We start from the raw sequence: 6,518 nt of genomic DNA, 5'->3' as shown, positions 1-6,518 counted from the left end.
TTCTTTAGTAGTGGACATTCTGGTTTTATATGTCTAGTTTTGTTCCACATGTAGGAGTTTTATTCTTTGATATCTTTTTCCTAATTTCTTCTTCTGATTTGGAGTCTTGGTTTCTTCTTTTGAATTTGTTTCCTTCTAAGGAATTTTGCAAATTTCTTAGATATGAAAGTTAGTTCATCTTCATCCATTTCTTCTTCACTACTAGAGTTTTCTTTTGAGGCTTTAAAGGCTATTGATTCTTGGACTTTGGTTTTTCCACTCCTTTCATTCATTGCCATTTCGTATGTGAGTAAAGAACCTATTAGCTCATTTAAGAAGGTGTTTTTCAAATTTCTTCCTTCGATTATGGCAGTGGCTTTTGGTTCCTATATAGGTAGTAGCCCTCTAAGAATTTTTCTAATCATCTCATAGGTAGTGTAGGTTTTCCCTAAGGCATTTAGGGAATTTATTATGTGAGCGAACCTAGTGCACATGCTAGTTATAGATTCATCTAAGTTCATTTTAAAAGTTTCATATTCTCTTGTAAGCATATCAATCCTATTATTCCTAGCATCTATAGTGCCTTCGTAAGTGACTTCTAGCTTGTATCATATTTCCTTAGCCGATTTGTAAGTCATTACTCTATTAAATTCATTAGCATCTAAAGCACAATATAAGACATTTATGACACTTGAGTTTATTTGAAACATTTTGTAGTCTATATCGGTTAAGTCCTTTTACTCTTTAGGAATTTGTTTTCCATCCACTATTTTTGTAGGAATTCGATCTCCATTCATAACAACTTCCCATGCTTTCCAATTCATATGTTGAAGATAGATTTGCATTCGTTTTTTTCCAAAAAGTGTAGTTATGTCCACAAAAGATAGGATGCCTAGTTGAAGATTGTCCCTCTCCGAAGGGAGCTACGCCTATGTGAGCCATAAAGATCTTTTTAAAGCTACTGATTAAGATTTGCTATAACCCCTCTCTGATATCAATTGAAAACTAAGATGTAGTCCCAAGGGGGGGGGGGGCGAATTGGATTTTAAAAAATTTCCCTTAATTTCTTTTCAGACTTCTTAACCTCTTTTATTTCTTTTAACCAATTCTTGACTTGTTTGTTTGATTTGTCAATCACACAAGAACTTAGTTTCTTTTATACAATTAACAACACAACTATTTAAACAATCAAGTAACCAATCAATCAACCAAACAAATTATCCAAAACACAATATTCAAACCAAGATATACAAGATGCAAGATTTCAGCTCTTGTTTATTTGCAGCCCTAAAAATATGAAAGTTTGATTCAAGCCCTGTGGTTAATTGCAATCCTTTTGATAATGAATTAGCTTTCTCAAAGTGATTTTCAGCAAAACATTCACACTCTTCCAAAAATCTAGAATTCAAATAAACTTTTAGTAAATTTATCTTTGGGATGTTAACTAAGTAACGTACTCCCGTATGGTTTCCGCAAAGTATGGTTTAACCAATGTATTCCCTTTCGGTTTCTGCAACCCAAATCAAAATTAGAATTTAAGTTTACTTGATTTCCAAATATACATAGTATATATGATTACAAATTAAATCATCCACGCAATTTATATGTGCTGAAAATAAAGAGTAAGGAAAAAAGAGCGTGAGACCGGGATTTTTACGAGGTTCGGCTTATACCCAGCCTACGTCCTTGCATTTGGCAAACCACCCAAGGATTCACTAAAATTAGTTCCTTTTCTGAGCCGAACAACATCGTTTACACACTTCTTTAGTAAGCTAGAGCCCGCCTCTCCAAACGATGTACCCTCGTTCGGTCACTCCTTAAATTAGGCTAGGGCCCGCCTCTCTAGGCGATAACCCCACGCTTAGCCAACAATCCAAATAACCTTGAACCGTCAATATCTACAAGATACAAATTAGATAGATGTACAAAGAATTGCTCCTAAAAGAGCTGATTAGTACAGTTCAAAACCATATACTTCAATGCAATTCATAATATGAAATTTAGATTGAAGGTCTAGAAGTATTTCACCGTATGATTCTTTCAATGGATGAAAGAATTAGTAGTTGTAGCACAATATCAGTGAGTAGAACTAGCAAGAACTCAGTAAGCTTCATGCAATTTGAAAGCAAGAGAGAGCTTTGAGAATTTAAGAACAATTGAGAGAGATTTTGAATGCTGAATTGAATTCTTGAGTGTTAAATCAATTTAACTTTGGTGTATTTATATATGTAGAAAAGTATCTAATTTGTTCCCCAAGTTTACTTGGAGTAGGGTCTAAGATTTAAATAAATTTGAGCCTCAAGTATTTGAATATTTCAAAATGTGTCGGTTATGTTTTTTAAATTTTGCCACGTGACAGTTGACTGTGAGATCTATGGCAGTCGCTTACCAGTGTATTACACCTATAAAATGCACAAGCTGTAAGATGGCAGTCGTCTGTCAACAAGGGAGTCATGCGCCTATCACTAAACAACTGTATTTTTAAATATGACTAGAAAGGTGACAGATGACTATCAAAACATAGTCAGTCATCTCAAGTTGCACTGACAGTCGCCTGTCAAGTTCTAGACAGTTGATTGTCATGTTTCTGTCTATTTATTTAAAACCCTTTAATGTGGTAGTTGACTGTCTACAAGCACTCAGTCGCCTATCAAACAATTTTTCTTGTTTTAAAATATTTTTGTTCTCTCTCTTCTTTGCTTATTCAATCTTGAAATATCAATTTGTTTTTTCCTTAAAAAAAAATGTTCTAAGACTTAAAAACTAAGGTCTCTAAGTCTCGTTTGCCTAATGAGCTTCAATCTGAATAGTCATACTTGAATTATACTTGAAGTACTTTCAAAGCTTGTTCTAAAATTCATTTGACTCTTCTTTGTTTTGAGTTCCCTTTTGTCGCTAATCTTTGATATTTCAATCTTCTTTGAGCTTGCATTATGGATCATTTATTTGATATGGGCCTTCCTTGTTCCTTGATCTTTGTGAGCTTTCTAGATATGTCATTTTGAGATCTAAGATTCATTTGATCCTTGATTTTTTACATTAGCTTTCATCAAGTTCTCTTTAATCATCATACTCTCATGATCTTCAAGTTTTGTCTTTGAATCCATGCTTTAAGCTTCATATTGATCATCCTTCTTTGAAATATAAGCTTTCATGAATCCTTCTGAATACTCGACCTTGCATTCATCATTGAATCCTGAAATGACATCGCTTAACCAAATATGTTAAGTTCCACTTATTTGTTAGCATCAAAATAGGACGTTAAGCTTTGTAAGGCCAAGACGGTCCCAATTATCATATATACGATTTACCATAAAACATATTAACCTGTGCAATTTTAGTATTTTCAGAATCTCATTCATACATTCTTTCATACGTACTTTCTTTCATTCATACTGAGGTATGAAGCGACACATACCCTCTTGGTTTAACCCTTACCTACATAGTGCATGGTATTTAACTAGCATTTCATTTTTGCATTCCTAAAAGTCATTTGGGACTCAATCCCCATATTTCATATACATACTTAACTGAAACGGTATATTCTCTTATAGTACCATTTCATATCTTATGCCACACCTATTTGGTCAAAATATACATTTCTTATAAATTGGTTTGAAAACTATCATTTCTGCTGCAATCAAGAGTTTCAAGCATCTCCTACTTTAATTTTAATGCAAATAAAGTAATTTTAAGAAATTTGGAGATCATATGCCAAAAACTTCATTTTCTCCAAAATCGTAAAACTGTAGAACTGGCATATCTACCTGGTGAAATTTTGCAAATAAGCAGTCATATCATTCATATAAACATAAGCTACATATCTAGTGGTTTCGGTTTCTAAAAATACTGATGTCAACAAATCCCCTTACCTTAATCCCGAAAATCGAAACACGAACAAATCGATCCAAAATAACGACATGGGATCCTCGAAACCTAAAAATCGAAGGACAATACTTCACTATAATCCCAACTACTACATATCTATCGAACCAAAAATGAAATCAAATCCTTACCTCAATTTTAGGGAAAAATTCAAAAATTTTCAGAACAAAGATCTGATCCGCTATAACTGTAGAGATTCTCCTCCTAATCCACGTAGTGACATCAGATCGTTGATTCCAACAACAGATGACACAAAATCTTAAAGAGAGAGAGAGAGGGCTGGTTCATGTTCTAGAGAGAGAGAGAGAGAGAGAGAGAGAGAGAGAGAGAGAGAGAGAGAGAGAGAGAGAGAGAATCGAGATAACTTAGCAACGAAGCAATGACTATTCTATTTATAACTAGGTTGACCTGGCTAGCCTCGTCAATGAGTTGGAGTTCTCATTGATGAGCCAAAGAAGGGAGTTCGTCGTTGAGAGAGTGACCTCGTCGATGAGCCTAAGATTTCAGAATTTTCAAAAATCCCTCGGTTTCTTCTCATCGACGGGCCCCTACGTCTCATCGTCGAGGCACATAAGAGACTTCGTCGACGAGAAAAGGAGCCTCGTCGATGAGCTTTACTATTTTATCCTTTTTAATTTCCCTTCTTTTTTCTTTATTTATTTTCCAGATTCGGGTCCTTACACCCTAGTATTATTATTAGTGTCGTTCATTGTAATGTTGACTGGAAACTGCCTCATGCACACCATAGGTTTTGCTCGCAGACATTAGTAACTTAAATAAGAGGGTGTAGAATACGATATTGAAGCGGATAGTTGAAATAACTGGAAGGAAACACCAAGTTAGGAAATTCAATAATCTGATGGAAAGGATCCAAAGTGAAGGTGGGCCACTTTTGAAATATTTTTTTTAAAAAGATTTCCCTTCTTGTGTGGACGCAAATATCATAAAGGTGGTCGAAGGTACGGAAACATGACCACTAATTTGGTTGAATGCTTTAATGTCATCCTTAAAGGAACTCATAGTGTACTGATAATTTCCATTGTAAATATGACATTTTATCGTTTTTCCTAGTACTTCAATGCTTGATAGGAGGTGTCTTGAAAATTGATGGAGTTGGGGAATGCGTACACCCTACATTTGTTGTTGCAAATGTTGTTGACTCTATGAGTCCTTCCTATTTTGATCATGACAAATCCAATGGCTCTTACCTGTGCACTGATTTCTTTGAACAAGATCATCCTTTACATGCACTAAGGGTAGGAACACAAGGAAGCCATAAGGAACGTAAAGACCACATCACATATGGCATTTGAAGAGTAAAGAGGTAGAAGAACAAAAAGAATGAAGACCATTTGTTTATTGTAATTGCATTTTATCTTGGGTCTGTAATATTAATATGCCCTGTAATAATGCGTTTGCATGCATAATAGGGTTTTAATGCTCAATGACCATAGATTGACTATAGGTCCCCATAAACACTTCATGGAAAATCCCCTGTAACTTAAAAGTTATACCATTATTAACATGAGTGAATTCTAGTAAAAATCTGGACCTAAAATGAACTTTGAAAGGGCTTCGGTCGACCGAACATAGGGCGTTAAAAATGCCTTGGTCGACTGAACTGGTTAAAGTCAATACTTTGACTTAGCTTGGGCAACTAGTCCGGAATTGAATGTACTACCCACGATAGACTGAAACTTAAGGCTGATGCTTTTTACCAGCCCCGACTGCTCAAACTTAAAGTTCAAAATTACCTCGGGCAACTAAATTGTTAAGCACGACAAACCGATCCAATGAATCGGGCGCCTAAACCTATGAAGGTTTGGGAAATCACCTTAAGCTCAGCCAACCGGTCTTGTTCTCAGTCACAAAGACCTAATACAAGCTTTGTGTCTGTTTGGGTGATCGACCCTAAGATCGGGCTACTGAACCCCTCGGGTTCACTTAAACTGTGGTAATTGGGGTTAAAACTTAATTAAACTTTTTCTAGAATACCAAATGAGTCCCCAACGGTTATATTTTGTGGAGTACCTATATATACCACTTTGTTTGCTCTAATTATCATGTGATTAGCAAATAGATTAACAAAAATCCTCTCAAATTTTTTATGCTCCCATTTGCCCATACTTCATACATTCAAGCCAAAATTTTCACACTCTCTCTTACATTCTTTGCAAAAATCATTTAGCACAAGAGAGTATCATTCTTGTTCTCCTCACTTGCAAATTAATTGCAAGTTCAAAAGGAGATTGATTGAGCTTCATTGTGTGCTTCAAATTCTTGTTTACAAAATCCATACTCTCCCATCTTCACTATTTTAAAATCCCTTTTGAGAGTATTATTTTAAAGTTCTTTCCATATTACTTGAATGCTTCATCTTTATCTTTGGGAAAACTTTTGGAGCTTGTGTGTCTTTGAAAATTCATTGCAAGATTCAAGAGATTCTTTGGTGATTATTGAAAAATATTTTTGAAGCAAATCTCTACAGCTACCCATACTTCATTGTGAAAATATATTTGTGGTAGATATAATATTGTGCTTTGATAAATACTTGAAGTGCATTATATCTTGAATCAATGAACTAATTCATTAGCATCTCTCATATACCTTATTTGATTGAGAGATATATTTGACATACTCACTTGAGCATTAAT

Source organism: Malania oleifera, chromosome 5 (assembly GCF_029873635.1).
Source record: "Malania oleifera isolate guangnan ecotype guangnan chromosome 5, ASM2987363v1, whole genome shotgun sequence".
NCBI classification, from domain to species: domain Eukaryota; kingdom Viridiplantae; phylum Streptophyta; class Magnoliopsida; order Santalales; family Ximeniaceae; genus Malania; species Malania oleifera.
The sequence above is the reverse complement of the archived record's forward strand: the minus strand, read 5'-3'. Positions refer to the sequence as shown.